Source organism: Gnatocerus cornutus, chromosome 1 (genome assembly GCF_029298725.1).
Source record: "Gnatocerus cornutus isolate USDA-ARS CGAHR chromosome 1, icGnaCorn1.1, whole genome shotgun sequence".
Classification (NCBI taxonomy): domain Eukaryota; kingdom Metazoa; phylum Arthropoda; class Insecta; order Coleoptera; family Tenebrionidae; genus Gnatocerus; species Gnatocerus cornutus.
Window position 1 is genome coordinate 12137385 of NC_142233.1, and position 17461 is coordinate 12154845.

The window sequence follows — 17461 nt, forward strand, 5'->3', positions numbered from 1 at the left end:
ATATGAAGTCAAAATTGCAACAAAATGAATTTGGACAGTAAATTTGTTTGACTGTATTTTCTAAAACCATCGTCAAAATTTGATAAATTTGAACTTATTTTAGAGATTCTGCTTTGTAGTATATTTCCTTATTATTTGAGTTTTGTTTGACAGGTATTTTGAAGTTTACGGTAATTTCAAATTTGAAGTCAAAATTGTAGAAAAATTAATTTTGAGAGTAAATCTTTCAGACTGTATTTTCTAAAACTATGGTTCAATTTTAGTAATTTTGGACTTAAAGAAACACTTTTGTAGTATTATGTTTTATTATTTCGGATTTGTTCGACAATTATGTTGAGACTTGACTTGACTGTTGAGCTTAGGTCCTTAAGTTGCTAAGTCTATTTTGAATTTTTTCGAGAAATCTTAATTTTTTACATATTTGTGGTCAAATCTGGGATTTGAAAATTTGGGAAATGAAAATAGAATGTTTCTTAATTCTGAAATAATAACACATTCAAAGCAGTACCATTTTGTTATTTCTTTTTAAAAATTGAAAACGCATTTAGTTCAAAATTTGACTTTTACAACTTAATAACTTAAGCCAACGGTATGAAGTCAAAATTGTAACTAAATAATTGAATTTTGACTATAAATTTTTCAAACTGAATTTTTAAAACCATCGCCTAAGTTTTATAAATTTGATCTCATTTTAGGGCACAGTTTTATAATAAATTTAATTATTATTACAGTTTCTTTAGCAGTTATTTTGAGACCATAACTTCAAAAGTAAAAGTTTTAGACTGTATTTTCTGGAACAATCATCTAAGTTTTATGAATTTAGTCTCATCGTAAAGACACAGCTCTGTAATATATTTCCTTATTATTTTCTATTTGTTTGACAGTTATTTTAAGACTTACGATTGTACAAAATTGTAAAAAAAATTATTTTCCTCGTTTAATTTTCATAAATCTGGATTTATTTCATAAGCACCACTTCATCGCATTTGTTTATTACCTCAGTTTATCTATAATATAAATAACTAAAGTCGTAAAAGCCCAACCATTTCACAATTTTATGCCTTTCTAAGATGCACTTGTACCAAATAGCATTTTTGTATGCAAATCTCCTCGTCATCCAGCAAAACCCAGCTGTTAAAAATTCCCACAAAACTATTTTGCAAGGCGCATCACGATTCCAACTATTGACAAAAGTGCTTTAGCCCGAGAAACCCTAAAATCGAAAGTGAATAATGAATGAAGATCACAATTCCTCGCAATCAATTTTATATGAGTTCCTTATTTTCCATGAATGAAAGTCGACTTGGGTGACCATTTGAGCGTAAGACAAAAACTTTGACTATGTGCATGATAAAATTTTAAAATTCGTCGCAGTGCACTAGATTATTCTCCTAACTCACAGACGCTTAGAAGAAATGAGTTCAATTAAAATTGTGAAGGTAAATTAATTGAAACAAGTTAGAGTTTCCCCTTTGTTTCAGTCTCGCCAACTTAAAATCGTTTCAGCGGAAGGAATACAAGTTAGTGAACTATTTTACAATGTACGAATTTCTATTCATTTACGCACATAATGCCTCCTCTAATACGTAGCTTAACTTAGAATAAACTTAATCCAAAATTCGATATAAACACAGCTTGTATCCACATTACCATTATGTTACTTACTTTAATATAGTTTGAAAGGGGCTGAAGCTCTTTTAATTAAACTTGTATATGCCTTACATGCATAATTAGCGTCGCCATCACTTCTGCACCAACTTGGCCACTCTGCAACTTTCCATTTTGCTACTTATTACAACTTATTGACCCACTTAGATCCGCGAGGAGTTTTATGAAGTTTCCACGGCCGTATATTTTCCGGGTCACCACAAAATAATGAATTCCACGTGTCATAAACTCACATAAAATAAGTGTAATAAAGGCAATGAAGTTTGGCTTTGGCCAGTAATGCGCGGACGTGAGATAAGTTTTATCCTCTGTACCGCACCCAGGAGACGTGTTCATGGAAGTCATTCTTGCCGGAACTTGGAGATGCACCAGGTGCCAGTATGAAGATGGCGGCTTCACCCATTTCTCTTATGGGAGATCCCATGTAAATTGACGGGTAAATAACTTCTTTATTAAAAAAGATATCGACTTCAGTTTTCGAGTATAGGTTTGTTACTTCCATTACTAAAAGATTTTTAAAAAAACCTCGGAATTTTCTTGAAATTGAAGTTATTTGATGCACAATTTAACAGTTTTCCATTTCACACTATATTTGAGGTTATTTTATTATTTTGAAAAAAGCATTACGTAGAACTATGTATCAAAACAACATCTTACAAAATTGGTTCATTTTGCTTTAGAAATAAAGGAGATATGATTCCGTTCAATTTCATTATTAAATGTTCGGTCTTATTCTGTGAGCAAAGATTGATTTATTACCTTAAACCGCAAGTTATGGAAGCAGTAAACCGTCGAAAGATACAAGTTCCATGGGTCATTTTGTAGGTATAGTAACCTCAGTTGACATATACCTAGTAAACATTTTATAGCTTAAGTCAAACCACCCATAGCAATAAAACTGAGTGTTGTAAACTGCAGCCGACAAATTTCTAGGTAGAGGGTTGACCGATGGTTGAACAGGCCCGGACTCATTTCGTGCTCATTTATGGTCCCCAACCGCAAGGATTAGTACTGCCCAGTCCTCTCATAATGTGGCCATAAAATTTACCAGGTGTATGTTAACTGGGTTTACAGTACATCAATCGAAAGAGCAGCTAAAAATCTATAAATGGGCCAAATCTGACGTCTACAAGTCAAATATTTTCGAAGTTAGAGGCAGAAAACGAAAAATTAAGATTTTTTACTAGTTTGAGTTAGAAATGTATTTCTTAAAAAAATTAAAATTTCAAAATCGAAATGAGGCTGGATTCTTCCTGTATTTGTGAAGTAGATGTCAAAATACATCAAATAAAAAGTTTTTATCAAGATCCAACGGTTACTTATGAGGAAATCGGCAGAAATGTGCATGAAATTCCCAAAACTCGTCGAAAAATCACATAAATTTGAAGTCAATTTCTGCTTTACCATTTCCAATATTTTCCATTCGGGCTTGTGATTTTGGTAGTTATGATGCTAAGGCAACGAAATTTGGAAAGATTACTAGTTTTGACTTGTTGACTGTTTATCCTAAAGAACAGCTTTTTTGAACAACAAGGACGGATTTTAGAAATTTTTATTTTCAAGACGGGCCAAAAATTTCCAATATATTTAAAGCAAACTTATAACTTTAGCAGTTTTAACGCAATGAAATTTGGAGAGATTTTTATCTTTAACTTAAGGGCAGGCAATCAACTGTACCAAATTTCAATTTTTTTTAACAACAGGGACGGATTTTAGAAATGTTTATTTTCAAGGCGGGCCAAAAATTTCTAAAAACTTTTCTAAAAACGCGATTTTTTTCCATAAAATTCTGTAATTTAGCATAGTTGATTAACAAGTCAAAAGTAGTAAAGCCTGTAAATTGTACCCCCCGGAAACTAAAACTGTTAACGTTACAAAATTTTATCGAAAATGGCCAAAATTTTTGGTTCACCTAAAAATAAAAATTTTCAACAATCCGGTTTTTTGCTCTACAATTTTGTAATTTAGCATAGGTTAATTAACATGTTAGGAGTAGTAAAGCCTACAAATTTTACTGTCTGGATACCAAAACGGCCAAAGTTACAAAATTTCATCGAAGAGAAAGACATTTTTGGTTCACCTAAAAATAAAAATTAAAAAACGCGGTTTTTCTTCTAAAATTTTGTAATTTGGCACCATTGATACGCAAGTCAAAAGTAGTAAATCCTCCAAATTTTACTGTCTGGAGACCAAAATTGGCCGAAATTACAAAATTTTTGGCTCACTGAAAAAAAAATTTAAAAACGCGATTTTTTTTCTCTAAAATTTTGTAACTTGGTACAGTTGATTACCAAGTCAAAAGTAGTATTGTAAACCCAGTTGACACACACCTAGTAAATTTTATGGCCACATTATGAGAGGACCGGGCAGGCTAATCCTTGCGGTTGGAGACAGGCGCACGCCTATTCAACCATCGGTCAACCCTCTTGTCGGCTGCAGTTTACAACACCCAGTTTTATTTCTAAGGGTGGTTGGTTTGACTTAAGCCATAGAATGTTTACTAGGTATATGTCAACTGGGTTTACTATTTCCATTCCCTTGTCTGAATATTTAGAGCTTTTTAGCTACAGTTTGTTTTTGATAAAAGCTTAATTGGTGATGAAGTCACAAGTAACAGTCAAAATTTTTACACACCGGGAAAATTACTTCGTGTATTAAATCTGTAATTTCACAAAAACCAATCCTATTGTAAAAAATGCAAAACAAGTCAACTTAATTTTAATTGCGGAACTTTTGAATTTATATTTGTAAAATCATTTAGTTTTACAACTAGCACAACTTAAATTTTTATACAAGTAATTTTGGTCGTTGGTATGTTATCATTTTTATAGTCTTGACACAATTTGCGCCATATTACAATCATATAAAAATAACTGTTAGTGACAATTTAGACCACAAAATGTGTTATCTTTTTTAAAAAACGTAACTTTTTAACAGAATTCGGTTTTGAGCAGATTCAAGATCTATTGGCGTGTCTAATCGCAGTTTTATCGAAGTGCACTAAGAGCTCGATTTCAAGTCAGTGACGCAAAATTGCGTTGACGCAGTTGCTAAGGTAGCATCACTTTGATTGGGGTTGCTAAGGCGCAACTCTGATTTGGAATGCCGCAAGTCAACATGAAATTGGGCCCTAATTTGGTTCATCATTATGATGAACAACATCAAATTTTGCAAAAATTTGTAAACGTAGAACTGGAAACACATCAGAACTTGTTAACTCTATTCTATAGAAGTCTTTAAATTTAAATGCCAAATTGATAAACCATGACAAAATTTTTGAAAAAATTGCGAAGGCAGATTTACAAAAAAAGAAAACTTAATTTCTATACAACCATGTGGTATATTCATAGACAAAAATATCTGTTTTTGGGTGCTTCACCAGACGGGCTTGTAGATAAAAACACGATTGTTGAAATAAAATGTCCATTTGCGGTTTACAATTTAAATCTTTCCCCTGAGAAATTAATAGTACAATTATTTTTTTGTTATTTACTTAAATTATACCGTCTTTTACGGCATTTTTACGTTTGTATTTTCTCTGTATGTGCTTTTAAATTGTTACCTACTATCTTCATCTTTTCAATAATAAAATAAGTAAGAAAATACAGAATTTTTTTTAGAATTCATAGACGAAATCGTATTTTCTCATTAATTTTACTTCGAATGCTTAGTTACCAAAAGTTCATAAGATTAAGTAAATTTAGGCGATAGTTGTGGTCAAACCAGAAGAGATGTTACTTGTGTTCGTATAAAAAGAAGACTAATTACTAATTAGCATTAAGATAATTGAGGCACCTCGATTAAGTTGCGATTAGCCACTCCAGTAGATTTTAATCAACTTCTCATAAAACATTAAAAAAAATTGTTTGGTTTATTTAGCTTATGATTTAAGCTCTCGGACTAGAAGAATTGTTGTTTGTGTTTGAACCAAAACAGTTTTTAGAGATTTTACATAAAAGAGCAGACCTTGGCAAACCTATTGTACTTTTGTGGGCTGCAGAAACCCCTTGTAAATCATATTCGGTCTCAACATTGCGGGTAATGTAGTGATTATCACTTTATGACGTTTTATGATGTCTTCAGAGGGATCAAGCAAATTTGACAGCTGTCCGAATTTTTATTGCTTTCGAAACTCGATTTAGGTGAAGACTCCTCTTAAGGTTGTTCTATCCCTCAACTAAAATTCGTGTTTTGAAAAATATGCAACTCAACATACTAAACATTTGACACATGCCAATCATCCATAAGAGTGAAAATCGTCTGAAAAATTAGCATATTTTCTACTCAAAATACCACACTCAACTGAAAAAAAAAGGTTTTGAACAATGACTTTTTAATTAAATTAACGATTAAAAATCTCTTGCAATCGTTAATCTAATTATTAAAATGTCGACAAAATGTAATAAAATTAATTTTTAGAAATCTTAGAGAGGATTAGAGAGCCCCTGTTGTGAGGGGCTGTAAATCATGGGAACATTGAAGTGTTGGTTGCCGACTTTTAGAAAATTGGGAATAATTTTTACATTACATTTTATTTTTTTCTAAACAAACTATTCCATGTGGGGAAAATATCAAAGAGTTTTCCGGATGTAGAATCAAATTCCTCATCTATCGAGTCGCAGTTCAAGCAAAAATTCCTAAAACTGCGCCCGTAAAACGACATGGCGTTTTTTCAGTTTTTATTTTTTTAAATAAATTTATAAGAAAATTTTGAAAATCAAAGAGTTTTCCGGGTACATTTCGATGTTATCTACACGTACAAAAAAAAAATCAAAACTCCAACTCTTAATTTGTGGCCGCAAAAAGTACAGTTCATCAAACGCTCTAGTGCGGTTATAGCTTTGACTTTTTAAACCGTTTATAGCCGCCTTACCGCAAACCCCCATAGTCATAATAACCCTCAAGTGGTTGGGTCTCATCTGGCTTGAAATGAACCTTAATAAATATTCTCAATCTCTTTTTAAATATGCAATTTAAAAGCGCATTGCGAGTTATTGATGACTATTTATTTCAAATCGTGCGTAATAGTCGTAATTTTTGATCCAAAAATATTTTTTTGGGCATATTTTTACACTAGGTTCCTTAAGTGTCTAAGAAAAATTAGATTATCTGGACCTAAGTCTCACTTAGTAATAGAAACTTTCACAAAAATTAACAATGTTTTTACAAAAATAAAGATAATACGTTATTAGAAATAATGGGTAACAAAGATATATTAAAATTAACCCAAATTCAACTTTTATGGACTATTTAACCTTCAAAATAAGCCCACAAATTTCGTTCTTGTGACACCAAAAATGTGGAAATTAAATCGCGTTCAAGTTTTTTTGTAATTTTTTTTAGGTACTCGTAATAAAAATTTCTAGAAATTCTCTTTTTTGCTCTAAATTTTTGTAAATAAGGCAGTCAAGAGTGATAATCTCCACAAATTTAGTTAAAATCACTTAACAAATAAAGAAATTGCAGGATCTTAAAAAAAATTGGTGGCATTTTTGTAAAAATTCGACTTTTTGGTCTAAATTTTTGCAAAATAGTGATATTACCAAAACAAACAAAAGAAACAACATGCATAAATTTCGTTCCTGTCGCACTAAAAATAACGAAATTACAGTGTTGAAAAAATTGACATTTTCACTGTTGTCTAAATAAAAATTCTAAATATTCTCCTTTTTTGGTCTAAATTTTTCTAAAACTCTTAATAAGACAGTTAAGACTTATAAACATCACAAATTTGGTTATAGTGGCATTAAAAATGAAGAACTTACAGGTCGTTTAAAATTTTTGGTCACATTTTTTTTTTGGTTAAAAAACAAAAATTTTTCTTCGCTCCTCGAAATCAAAATTTCTAAAAATTCTCTTTTTCGGTCTAAATTTTTCTAAATTGGCGCTCTTAATAAGGCAGTCGAGAGTGATAATCTCCACAAATTTAGTTAAAATCACTTAACAAATAAAGAAATTGCAGGATCTTAAAAAAAATTGGTGGCATTTTTGTAAAAATTCGACTTTTTGGTCTAAATTTTTGCAAAATAGTGATATTACCAAAACAAGCAAAAGAAACAACATGCATAAATTTCGTTCCTGTCGCACTAAAAATAACGAAATTACAGTGTTGAAAAAATTGACATTTTCACTGTTGTCTAAATAAAAATTTCTAAATATTCTCCTTTTTTGGTCTAAATTTTTCTAAAACTCTTAATAAGACAGTTAAGACTTATAAACTTCACAAATTTGGTTATAGTGGCATTAAAAATGAAGAACTTATAGGTCATTTAAAATGTTTGGTCACATTTTTTTTGGTTAAAAAAACAAAAATTTTTCTTTTCTCCTCGAAATCAAAATTTAAAAATTCTCTTTTTCGGTCTAAATTTTTCTAAATTGACGCTCTTAATAAGACAGTCGAGAGTCATAATCTTCACAAATTTCGTTAAAATCGCATAAAAAAATAAAGAAATTACAAGATTAAAAAAAATTGGTGGCATTTTATTGGTCTTAAAACGAAAATTTGTAAAAATTCGACTTTTTGATCTAAATTTTTGCAAATTAGTGATTACTAAAACCAAGAAAAGAAACAACATGCATAAATTTCGTTCCTGGCGCACTAGAAATAACGAAATTACATTGTTGAAAAAAATTGACATTTTCACAGTTAATATTATTGGGTTTATCATCAATTTGAGTAAGTTTGGGTCACTTGAGTAACAAAATCACCTCGAAATGTAGACCTGTAAGGAGTTGGTTTGTAAGACTGACCAGCTAGGAAAAAATATTTATTAGATGAGACCCAACCATTTGGGCGTTATTATGTGTATGGGGGTTTGCGGTAAGGTGGCTGTAAACGGTTTAAAAAGTCAAAGCCATAACCGCACTAGAGCGTTTGGTGAACTGTAATGGCGTTTTGCGCTATTTCCTATGCACTTCGGCGGGGTAGGACAGAGCCTTAAGTTTTAGTTCCAGTTCGCGTAGTTTTCAAACTAACATTGGTTCATTTAAGCCAACAAAACCTATCTCAAAACGCAGTCGAGCCTAACTTATGCAAGTTTTAATAATTCCAGGCTATGTAACTTTTGATCGGACCGCCCGCTATGCAAATCGTGCGGGAAGATGATTGATTTTGTTGTTAAGTTAGGCGTAAATATTCTGCAAGTTCCCTGTTCGTCGGTGCTAATCATGGAGCTTACTAAACTTGTCTTGGTAGTGACAAGGTGAAATGTGACACATCTCCAAGTAATGTGAATGTTTATCCCGCTTCATCCGCGCGTATGAATATTAATGCTGTGGGATTAGCCAGGCAGATGAGTTGCGCCCCAGGAGGTAGTACACACGCAGCATGCCACTTTTTACAACTATTCCATATTTTAGAGTTTAAACTCGGTAAATTGTGCCACTCTACATCATTAATATTTATAGCTAATGGGCAGAGGCACGTGCGCGGTAAGATGAGAGACCTTTTCTCCCCCAACTTCGTTCCAAACTATCTGAAAGCGGAGTTTCTTGTGTCAGACCTGCTTGTGGGGAATGTACTCATGTTAATTGTTATTTGCATTTAAACACGAATTCGAAACCGCTTGCTTTAAGTTTAATTCAATGAAGAGATGCGTATACAGACTCGTAGTGGCGTTAATATTCAACCCTCCAAAAATACATATTAATCGGATGCCGGCTTGGCCCGTCAACACTCTCAACACCCTCGACAAATGACCACGGCTGCCGTAGCAGAAACACCGAATTGTCTAATAGGGAACGGTTCGCTTGAGGTGCTTTCAGTAGAGAAGGGGAGCCAGGTTTCGAGGTTTCTTGAGCAAACTCGTTCAACGAAAAGTCAACAAGGAGAATTATTGGCAGGATTTTCTTAGTCAATTAAATGCTTTGATTGGACTAGAAATTTTCGACACTTCGAGATTAAGTAAAAATAAAAATTTCTAAAATTTGCTAATTTTGAAGATTTGCAAACATAATAATTTACTTAACAAGAGTAATTTCTATTCATCTTACTGTTCTAGATTCAAAATTAGCAGAAGTAAAGAAATAAATGTAAACATTTCGAAAATTTAGTTCGTCAAAAAGTAAAAATTTCTAAAATGTGTTTCAAAACATTGTAATTTTGCACGTTTATGGAAACAATTAACAAGAGTAGTTCTTTAAAAATTCAATTCCTGAAATTGATCTATTGCGTTCTAGAGTTTTGGAAATTTGTACATTTAATGAGACATTTATGAAGAACCTTTACAAATTTCACTGTTCTAATATCAAAATTTTTGATTTGCATAAAAGTTAAAATTTTTAAAATTGATTTTCTGTGTTCTAAAACTTTGAAAATTTTTACATTTAATTTGGCAGTTATCTTGAGTGATCTTCAAAATTTTGTGAAAAGTGTTCTAGTGTCAAAATCGGCGGTAGTGGAGAAAAAAAATGTAAAATTTCCAAAATTTCTAGTTTCTCTAAAAGCAAGAAATTCTAAAATTTGCTTCTTGTATTCTAGGATTTTGAAAATTTGTACATGTAATAACCTTCCTGAGGAGTGATCTCCATAAATTTTAGTGCTTTAGTGTCAAAATTTACAGTGGTAGAGAAATAAATCTAGTATTCGAAATTTTTGGTACGTCGAAAAATAAATTAAAAATTTTTAAATTTATTTTTTGTGTTTTAAAATTTCGTAAATTTACACGTTTGTCGAGTCACTTAAGAAAAGTAACTTGCAGAAATTTTAATAGTCTTGTGTTGAAATGAGCAAAAAAATTAGAAAAATAAATGTAAAATTTCAAAAATTTTGGTTCGTTTAAAAATAACTGGTTTTTTGTATTCTAAAATTTTGAAAATCTACAGATTTATTAAGAAACTTATGAAGAGTGACCATTACAAATTTTATAGTTCTAGTGTTAAAATTAGCAGTAGTAGAGAAATAAATGAAAAATTTTATGAAATTTCTAGTTTTTCGAATTTTTTTTTTTGGACGTCTTCTGCTGTTTAAAATTTTGCAAATTTTTAATTTTATTTAGTCAATTTAAAAGAGTAATCCACTGAAATTTAATAGTTTTGTGTTGAAATTGGCAGAGATAGAAAAATAAATAAAAAAAATCCTAACATTTTTAAAAATTCTGGTTCGTTTATAAAAAAAATTCTACAATTGATTTTTTGTATTCTAAAATTTTTAAAACGTGCACATTTATTAAGAAACTTATGAAGAGTGATCTTTGCAGATTTTACAGATCTAGTGTCAAAATTAGCAGTAGTAGAGAAATAAATGTGAAATTTTCAAAATGTTTGGTGTCTAAAAAAATATTTTTTTTAAATTTGCTCCTGGCGTTCTAAAATTTTGAAAATATACACATTTAATTAGACACTTACGTAAAGTAACCTCCACAAATTGCACTGTTCTGGTGTTCAAATTAACGGTAGTAGGAAATAAATGTAAAATTTGTAAAATCTCTAGTTCCTCTAAAAATATATATATTTTTAAATGTGTCTTATGCTATTTAAAATTTTGTAAATTTTCATATTTATTTAGTCAATTTAAAAGAGTAATTCTGTGAAATTTAGTAGTCCTGCGTTACAATTGACAAAAGTAGAGAAATAAATAAAAAAAGTCGTAATTTTTGGTTTGTTAAATTAAAGTTTTTTAAAATTGGTTTCTCGTGTTCTAGAATTTTAAACATTTGCACACTTGTGGGGGCATTTATGTTGAGTGACTTTCACAAATTTCACTGTACAGTGTCAATTTGTAGTAGCGGAGAAAAAATTTTGTGCGTTGGCAAGAACTTGTCCAACAGGTTTGTAATTTAGCATGGATAATAAGTATAAGAGTGGCAAAAGTTCTAAATTTCATTGTAATGTCGTCAAAATTTTGCAAATTACAGAGTAAGTTAACAACTTTGAAAATTCCAGTTTGGGGTCCAAAAACTTACAAATTTTTTTCCATTTCGTCGTAAAAATTTGGGATTTGTTCTAAAATTTAAGATTGTGAATAAAAAGTAGAGATTTTAGATGCATTAATTTTAAGGATATTCTCTTTAGTATCTCTAAGTCTCTAATTATTAAATTTGGTACGAGTGCTGTCAGTAAAATGTTTAAGCTTAAGCTTAAAATTGTGGGTCAGAAGTTAAAGATTTCACAAGAATAATTTTTAGTTGAAGTAAACAATTTTATTTATATCATTCTGTTATAACTCCGGTGTTTCTTGGTCTCTAACTACACAAAATTTGGCACACTTACTAACTTTGAGCTATTTATTAAGGATGCCAATGCTTAAAATTGTAGATTAAAAATTAGCGATTTCAGATGGATTAATTTGAAGTTGAAATAATTTCTTCATTATATCATTGTGTTTGCTATAACTTTGGTACCTCTAGACCTCTAACTATAAAATTTGGCAGGCTTACTAACTTTGAGATGTTTATTAAGCATACCGAAACCTAAAATTGTAGATCAAAAACTAGATTTTTAAATGTATTAATTTAAGTTGAAATGATAACTCTCTCATACATTATTTTGTTTGCTATAACTTTGGTACTTCTGAACCTCTAACTATAAAATTTGGCACAATTAGATACTTTAAAATGTTTATTAAGTATTTTTAAATACAAAATTTTGCGTAAAAAATTAGATATTTTTGAAGAATAAATTATAGTTAAAATCAAAATTTTCCTTCACATCACTCGAAGTGCCAAAACTCCGATGTCTTATGGTCTGTAGCTACAAAAATTTGGCACGTTTAATAACTACTAGATAGTTATTAAATGAGCCAAAACTTCAGACTGTGGAAAAAAATTAAGAGTTTTAATAAGTTATTTTTTAGTAAAGGTGATAATTCTCTCGTAATATGTCACTCTGACTGCCATAACTTTGGTCTCTAAATTTTTTAAAACAAAATTTAGCACACCTATCAACTGTCTATTAAGTGTGTTAAATTTCAATATTATGGGTTGGAAATTAGAGACTTTACAATTCTAATTTTTAATTGATGTGAAAACTTTTTTTCATATAACTATGAATGCCATAACTCCGGTGTTTCTTGGTCTGTAATTACAAAATTTGGCACGCTAACTAATTATCAGATGTTTATTAATTATGCTAAAAATCAAAATTGAATATAAAAAATTAAGTACTTTGGATGCATTAATTTTGAATAAACGTCATTCTTCTATGATATATCACTGTGATTACCATAACTATGGTACTTAAGATCTCTAACAACAGAATTTCGAACGGTAAAATGTTAATAAATGTGCCAAAATTCAAAAGTGTGCGTGAAAAATTAGAAATTTTACAAGAATAAGTTTTAGTTGTGAAAAAGTAAAAAAAAAATTCACATCACTTTGAGTGCCATAACCTCGACGTCTTTTGATTTGCAATTACAAAATTTGTTACATTTGCAAACTATGAGATATTTATTACGTGTGCCACAGCTCAAAATTGTAGAATAAAATTTACGATTTTAGATAAGAAAACGTGATAGCTTTTTTCTACTTCACTCAGATTTTCAGTTTAGTTCCTTTGAGTCTCTAATTACAAAATTTGCCACACTTAGGGACTTCTATTTCTAGTAATCAGTTTTATTCATTTTTAGTGATGACAGTATAAAAAGTACTTTCAGCAAGATGGCTCCACTGCACACAGCGCCCGATCCGTCTTTTACTGCTTTGTGTTTCATCAGGCCAAAAACGTGCTAAACCCGATCTAATCCATAAACGATATTGGTAGTTCCTAAACTTGTTTGAAGAGTCTTCATCACGGCTACATTCGGTGTTAAACCTGGACATCAGTATGTTGGCAATAGAGGTCAAATGGGTGCCTCGTCAGCGTACTATAGGGCCAATGTTTGATTAGGGCGAGAGCAAACGTTTACGCACTTATACGACATGCACACTGTCCGATCAAATACCTGCACATTTACCGACAGAATATTAACAACTTCGATAATCACGTCGGATAGCAGTGATGTTAACTGAATATTTGCTGCCATCATATTACGTACACGCTAAATCGTAATATACTGGCCAAATAGAAAATGAGGGAGAAATTAATTTGTGTAAACGTAAACAATTTAAATTCGCTTAGTCCGTCCATGGATGAACTAATGCAACATATTTAATCTAATATGAACGCAACGGGGCGAACTTCCAAAGTCTACAATTTGAAAGTTGCTTCCATTAAATTCAGAGCAGAGGTCATTAAAGAAACTGTGCATTAAGGGAGACATTTAGGACCTGCAGCTTTGCATTTTGATAGTAAGCTTGCATTTATAATACTGTTTAAGGGCTCATCGTGAACGGAATTTACGCAAATGAATTTAAACAGGGCAAAAATACGACTTAATGCATTTTTAATAGTCTTGATACATCTCTAGGAGACTCCACATAAAGAAGCTTATGCTAATAACTTTTCTATCGGGTAGAATTAAGAACTGGTAATTAGCGAATCTATTCACGTCTCCCGGTAAAATCGAAGCAAAGAGAAATACCAAAACGCAAAATAATAATTTAATTAAGTTAATACAGTTACGTTTCATCTTTGAGGGGTTTTCCACTGGGTGAAATATACAAGAAAAGTGAATCTTAATGCCGCCTTACATTTCTCGAAATTGCTTTCAAAGCAATTGGAGGTGTATCTCAAAACCAGGAAACTTCGAAGCCCTTTAAAATTGTTTATTCTAATTCCAAGTGAATTTGAATGTATGCATACGGTGTTCAGTCTACGCAAAACATAGAGGAGTAAAGAAAAACAATTAGATGAAAATTTCCATTTGGGGATAATAATTTCACCTTATTCTGGAAACTTTTTAGATTTTTTCGTACATTCCTTCGATTCATCATTTATGAATTTGTAATCCTTATATAAGCAACAGATCCTTTTGATTCTAGCAATTTGTTTCTTTTAATCTTTCTGTAATGTCCATTTTAAAATCTGACAAAAAATTTCAACATTTTTACTCTCTCTTCCTCTGCTTACTTAACTCTAGATCAGGAAGCTTTTTCAGTGCCTTAGGTATGTTATATTTGTGTTAGTTTTCAAAATTTTATGTAAAAAAAATTGTTTTTAGCCAATTCAGAAATTTCGAAAAATTTTGTAAAATGTCTAAATTTTATGATTATATTTCTACTACTGCTAATTTTAATACTAGAAGAGTGAAATTTGTGGACAACTCTACATAAGTTTCTCATTAAATATACAAATTTTGAAAATTCTAGAACACAAAAACCAATTTTAAAATTTATTATTTTTGGAGAGATCAGAAATTTTAAGTATTTTTTTATTACCGCTAATTTTGGCACTAAAACAGTAAAATTTGAAAAAGTCAATTAACAAAAATGCCCCTACAAGTGTGCAAATGTTTAAAATTCTAGAATACGAGAAACCAATTTCAAAAATTTTTTAGATCAAAATCAAATCAAATTAGGATTTTTTTTAATTTATTTCTCTATCTCTGTCAATTTTAACACAAGACTATTAAATTTCAGTGGATTACTTTTTTAAATTGACTAAATAAAATTAAAATTTGCAAAATTCTAAAACAGCAGAAGACGTCCAAAAAAAAATTCGAAAAGCTAGAAATTTCATAAATTTTACATTTATTTCCTATTACCGTTAATTTGAACACTAGATCAGTGCAACTTGTAAAGGTTACTTTATGTAAGTGTCGAATTAAATGTGGAAATTTTTAAGTTTCTAGAACACAAGAAACAAATTTTAAAAATTTTTATTTTTAGACATACCTACCAAACATTTCGAAAAATTTTTATTTATTTCTCTACTACTGCTAATTTTAACACCAGAACTGTAAAATTTGGAATGGTCACTCTTCATAAGTTTCTTAATAAATCTGTACATTTTTAAAATTTTAGAATACAAAAAACCAATTGTGAAAATTTTTATTTTTAAACGAACCAAAATTTTTGAAAATTTTACATTTCTATTTTTCTGCTAATTTCAACACTAGACTATTAAAATTTCTGCAAGTTACTTTTCATAAATGACTCGGCAAACGTGCAAATATACAAAATTCTAAAACACAAGAAACAAATTTTAGAAATTTTAATTTTTTGACGTACCAAAAATTTCGAAAACTTTAGATTTATTTTTCTACCACAGCAAGTTTTGACATCAAAGCAGTAAAATTTAAAGATACCACTTTTTAAAATTATTAAATTTTTAAAATCCTAAAATACAAGAAACGAATTTTAGAATTTATTATTATTAGAGAAACTAGAAATATTAAAAATTTATTTCTCACTACCGCTAATTTTAACACTAGAACAGTAAAATTTTGAAGTTCCCTCAAGATAATTGTCTAATAAAATGTAAAAAAAATAAAATTTGAGATAACAGAAAATCAATTTTAAAAAATTTAGTTTTTAGGCAATTTAGAAATTTTGAAAATTATACATTTATGTTATCTACGATTGCAAATTTTGACTTTAGAACAGTGAAATTTGTATAGGTTACTCTTCATAAATGTCTCACTAAATGTACAAATTCCCAAAACTTTAGAACACTAGATATCAATTTCAGGAATTTTCTTTTTTAAATAAACCAGAATTTTTGGAAATTTTACAATTATTTTTCCACTTTTGCTAATTTCAACACTAGATTATTAAAATTTCTGCGGGTTACTCTTCCTGAACTGTCCAATTAAAATAAAAAAAATTAAAATTCTAGGACACGGAAATTCAATTTTTAAATTTTTTAGTTATAGACAATCCAGAAATTGCGAAAATTTTAAATTTGTCTCCCTGCTTCTGTCAATTTCAACACTAGACTATTAAATTTTTTTTGATGACTCTTTTCAATTGACTAAATACCCAAGTATGAAAATTTACAAAATTTTACACCGATAGAAACAAATTTAAAAAAATATTTTCTGACGAACAATAAATTTCAAAAAATTTACATTTATTTTTCCACGACCGCAAATTTTGACATTAGAACAGTGAAAGTTGTTGAAGTTACTCTTTATAAGTATTTTATTAAATATACAAAGTTTCAAAATTTTAGAACACAAAAAACTAATTTTGGAATTTGTGATTTTTAGACAACCAGAAATTTCAAAAATTTTTCTTCTTACTTCTGCCAATTTTAACTTGTGACTATTAAAATTTATGTGGATTACTCTTTTTAATTGACTAAATAAACGTGAAAAACTATACAATTTTAGATCACTAAAAACAAATTTTAAAAATTTTCGTTTTCTGACGGGCAATTAATTTCGAATATTTTACATTTATTTTACATTTATTATTTCTTATTATTTTTTTACTTCTATTAAAAACCGTCATTGTGTAGTTTCAAATTACAAACCTCTAGAATTTTTATATTTTGTTAAAATTGTATGTTAACCCTGTAGTTTTTGTTAACATTTTTACCATAAACAATTTCAAGTATTTATAAAAAGGAAATAAAACAGTATTCATATATCTTAAATTTAATTTACAAATCAGCCACATGCGAGATTTTTTGATTTGATTGGACCAAATTATATACAGCACTCTCGTCGACACCTCATAGCCCAATCCGCTCGATTATAAAAAATGGCTGATCAAAATAAAATTAAAATTGACGCTTCATGAGGTATCAAATTGCCGTAAAAATAATTGATATTGAAATTTGTTGAGCACTTATTAATAATTTGTGGTCAAAGTTGTCACTTGCCACTAATATTAATAGCTGTCATAGATAAAATATTGAATCGGGGTAGTCCACGTTAATGGTAAATTGAAATGAATAAAGCAAAACAAAACGGCATAAACTATGTAAATTGGTTAATACAAACAATGACATAGTAATTTATAGTGCATGTTAT

At 29.8% G+C, this 17461-nt stretch overlaps 1 protein-coding gene across 3 annotated transcripts in view; it reads left to right on the forward strand.

Annotated features, from left to right (window-relative positions):
* The window catches only part of side-VI (sidestep VI transmembrane protein), a 481913-nt gene that overhangs the window by 173824 nt on the left and 290628 nt on the right, over positions 1 to 17461 (forward strand). The window lies entirely within an intron of this gene.